A 4,943-nucleotide genomic window follows, 5' to 3' on the forward strand; every position below is an offset into this window, starting at 1 on the left:
TAAGATGTTTCAAATTTCACAAATTTTCTTAAGAACCTATGCACTTTAATATCACCATTTTTATCCTGGAGTCCAGCACATCTTAGTGGCTTCCATCCTCATGTGGGCCCCATGACAATACAGAATTGGACTAATGCTGATTTGCTATATGGACGTTGCCAAACATGTGTATATGGTCGATTCACACTACTTGTTATTTAGTGGGACCAGGAGACAATCTCGTATTTGATTGTCATTCTTCTTGAAACTGGTAAAAACATATTTCTTAATAAACCCTTAAATTGGTGGAGGAGAAGGAAAAGGAAATAAAAAGACAGAGTTGGAGAAAAAAATTACCTGGGCTTTTTGGGGGGGCTTGTGGGGGTTTTTTTGTTAGATCATTCTTTTATACAATATTATTTATAGATTTTAAATTTCTACAAATGAGGTATTCTTTCAGTTTCAAGCATCATGTCAGGACTCTCTTCCCACAAAACTTTAGAATCAGATATGTCTTAGCAAATTTTTTACAGATGTGCAATTTCATAAGCAAGTTTTTTAATAGCTGTAGATTCACCTAAACTTGTCTTACCACTGGACTGATGTTATGAAATTTTTAACCACTCATTTGTACAGCAAGAGATTTCCTGCTTTCTCCTTCTAGTATTCAGGAATTCATCCAGCCTAACTTGTTCATCTGGTGTAATGTCATTGTATGCACTGACTTTTGAGATAAGAGCTGAATTAAAGTTTGGAGCAGAGGAAGGGAATTCCATGTTTTTTAGGCTATACTTTCGAGAGAGCATTACAAGTTATTATTTAGGGGTATCACAACTCATGGGCACGCACACTGAGTGGTGAATTCACAAACACAGGCTTAAACAAAAATTTAGTGATGCCATAAACTTTGTTAGCAAAGCAATGATCTGCTTACATTCAGATATTCTTACTTAAATTCAGATATTCCATTTTTGGTACAACACCTACTAACAGAAGTCAGTGAGTTTGAACCTACTCTCTGAAATTGAAAAATTTTGATGCAGTCACAGGAGGTGCTATTACACTGTTTAGTTTTTGTGTCTCCAGTAGATGGGAAAATGTTTACCTTCTTCATATATGAAAGGGGTTCATTTTATTTGTTAGCATATACATTAAGTGGAGTTTGGAAATAGGTTGTGCAATATAGTAACTTGCTTTATTTACTCCATCAGGAAGCAATATTGAAATAATCCCTTATGGCTGTAAATCGAATGTGCTTGAAGAGAGCGTGCTACCTGAATTCTCAGGTAGGCATGCAGATAAGAAAGTAAGTTACATTTCAAACATAACTGGAAAACGTAACCCACTCAGTATCTGCTGATGTGACAACATGTGGTAAAAAAAGCCAAAACAATCTGGAGTACACTGATACGCAAAGTTCCTAACACAGATGATCAAGGAGCTTATGAGGAGAGGTGCTCTACAAGACCATGCTCTCTTTGCTATGGTCTGTGCTGGTAAGACCAGTCTTCTGGAGAGAAAGTCTGGAGCAAGGTAGGGGAAGATTTAAATTAATAGGACTTGAATAACCCAGGGAACCCTGGTAGGATGTGTGCACAAGTGCTGATGGAGTTGGCTAGTGGCATTGCAAAGCTACTATCTTTGAAAGGTCATGACAAATGGAGAAGGTTCCTGAAGACTAGAAGAAAGCAAACACCAACCTTCCTCTTACCTCTGAGACTTTGCATGGAATCGATTGCATGGAGGTCACCCGCTATTTCCCTCTGATCTACACAGAAAACACTACGAAAGAGGAGAGTCAAGAGAAAGATCTCTCTGGTGCTCATTCCAAGGAACGCTGCTAGCAATTTGAAAGGGATTTTGATACACACAGCTGCAATGAAATAATTATATCCCTTTTGCACTGTCCACATTGCAATTATTCAGTATGCAGAGAAACATGACAAGGGTAATGAAGTGACCTTCGTGGTCTTCATCTTCATTACAATGGAACAGTCCAGTTTTCACCCACACATTCAAACACACAGCTTTGCATGGAGGAATTGTCTTTAAAATAATTCCACAGACAAAGGCAGGGGGTGGGATAGGGGGAGAGTGGACTGGAAGGGGGTGGTTTGTATATTGTTTTGTTTTCTCTTAGAGATTCCCTTCCATCATAATTTACTCTACAGAGGCACTCTAGAGTGACTAAATGTACAGTGAAGCTAGCAAATGGTGTAATGCAACATATACACAAAAGTATTTGGTCAAGAAATCAGATTCTGCTCCTTAGCTACTCAAAGACATAGAGTGATGGTCTCTATACAGCTGGACAATTCTTCTTTGCAGTCATCAGAGCTACCTGGTACAGAGCCAGTCAAAAAATTAGTGGAAATATTTCTATAGAAACTGTCTAATGATTCCCCATCTCCCTCATGCAGACTGCAGCAAAGCTCATTTGCCATCCAAAAAAAACCTCACAAAATCAAAAAAACAAACAAAAAACCCCACAAAAGGCACAAATAAGCAAACTTGAAGCCATATAATTGTATTAGCACTGTATTACTATGCTATTGCATACATAATTCAAGTGTGAAATGCCTTTAAATGCAATTTAATTAGCCATGCTGCAGCCTAAGGTTACTTGGTACATAACAAAGATAGGTAGCTTCACAATTTCCAAGTCCCTAGGTAATGCCTTCACCAAGACTAAAACATTCACTTGTCCAAGAGAATCACATATCATAGCAGATGCCAAGTAGGTATTCAAAGGGATTATTACAGCAGATAGTGTATAGGGTAAGAAAAGAAAAAGGTAAAGGGGAAATTTACAATAGGGAATGAAATTTGTAATTTTTTGCAGAATGCCTCTTACTGTTCAGAGAGTTTAGCATTTTGCTTAATGCTTTTTTGTGCATCTTACCAAGTGCAAATCCTTCCAAATTAATTTTGTTAATTAACCTTTTATGCTGTCTCAGAAATCCTCCCAACAACACAATAACAAAAATCTGCTTTGGGAAAAAAATAAGATGCCAAGAAACTTTCCAAAACTGACTTTTTGGTTCCCATTAGTGAGAATTTTTTAGGTTATGTCTTGACACATTAAGCAAAAATTTTATATGACATAAAATCCTCTTTAATAAATATTACAGTTTTATTGACATGCATTCCAGAGGAATTTTATTTCTCTGAGTGGGAAAATACCATCAGCTCTTTCTTTCTTAGCAGGAAAATACCACCTGAAATATTTTACCAGCAAAACCCCATGGTTTAAGAATTCTTAAGAAGTAAAAAATAAATTTAAAAAAATGTTTATGAAAGAGAAAAGCCATGATTAAGCAATGATAGTGGAATTAAAATTTAAAAAACCCCAAATCAATCAACTAAACAACCAAGCAAAAACAAACCAACAAACACACCAAACACACAAGCAAACCTCCAAAAACACTACCCAAACAGATCCTGCATTTTCACCCTGTTAGTTTTAATAATTTCCATTTTTCTGGTGACACTATGCTGTCACCTACTGGTTACAGAGACACTTTTTAAAGTATTGTCATTTGAAGAAAAATAAGAAGCAATAGGATTTGCTTTAGAGGATCTGGAACAACTATTCAGCTAGTGCAAAATTAATACAATTTTCTTTAAAGTTAGTGGAATTTGGATGGTTTACAGTAACTAAGCTAGTGCTGAGTCCAAGAGGGAAGTTTTGGTCTCCTCTACCACTAAAGCCCTTGAAGGGCATCTTGTTAAAATACATTATTAGGTATAATCTTTCACATTCAAATGGCTCCCATCCACAGTTTTTTTCCTTCTGTGTATCACTATTGCTTTGACGCATGGACAAAAAGTCCATCTTGGTACTGTTACTGAAGTGCTGCCTCTAGTCACCAACAGCAGGGCTAAAACCTCTGCACACACCTTTCACAGTTACCTCACTGTTTTGCCAACCACTGTGCTTTGCCTTCCTTTTTGTGTGTCCTCTACTATGTGGGATCACACTAACTGGCTGTCACCTGCCTATTTCAGCCCTGGAATGCAGCCAGGAGCTATCCATGGGTTCATCTCTTAGGATGGTCACATACTGGTGCCATATGTTTCTGATTACTAGGCAGTTGTGCCTCATGTTCAACATGGTCCTGTGCTGACAGCCTGAACTTGCTGCCTCTTTGGGAAAAGGAATGTGAATCAGCACATAGAAATTCCAGTCGTTCCAGTGTTTACATGTGCATGGGACTCCCTGAACAAGGCAAGGGGAAGAGTTCCTGCCATAACTCCAGACTGTGGCTATAGGAAAAAAAAATATTGTTGGGCAGCCAGTAATAGGTGAATATGTGATGAGTTTGCAGCTACTCTGAGAAGCCTAATCATGCATTTGCTATACATGATTCCTGTTCAGCTGCTGTACATTGGGATCCACATCTCTGACAAATTGCCACTGCCAGGAAATAAACCTTATGAGACAGATCCTGAAGTCACCTTATGGAATTAAAAGTGTCCATCCTCCTACCATCATATAATCACAGAACAGTTTGAATTAGAAGGGACCTTAGAGTTTATTCAGTTCCAACACCGCTGTCATGGGCAGGGATGCCTTCTATTAGACCAGGTTGCTCAAAGCCATACCCAGCCTGGCTTTGAACACTGCCAGGAATGCAGTATCCACAGTTTCTCTGGGCAACTTGTTTGAGGGCACCACCCTCATAGTACAGATTTTCTTCCAAATATCCAATACGAACATACTGTCTTTCAGCTTAAAGTCATCTCCTGGACTTTTGCCCCATCCCTTATTACTTGTCTCCTCCCATTACTTATTTCTCAAAACCACATTTATGTTGGAAAGGAGGAAAGGGACCTTCTTGTTTCCTTTTATGTCATAAATATACATCTATCACTAGATATTTATTTTTTTTTTAATCCCATTATGCGCTTCTCTACTACAGTGTTCATCCTCTTTTTGACTTCCTGGGCCTTCCTCTTGCCAG

The sequence above is a fragment of the Empidonax traillii genome, unplaced genomic scaffold (assembly GCF_003031625.1).
Source record: "Empidonax traillii isolate 1590-97213 ecotype Southwest subspecies unplaced genomic scaffold, ASM303162v1 scaffold1648:size110950, whole genome shotgun sequence".
Lineage (NCBI taxonomy): Eukaryota > Metazoa > Chordata > Aves > Passeriformes > Tyrannidae > Empidonax > Empidonax traillii.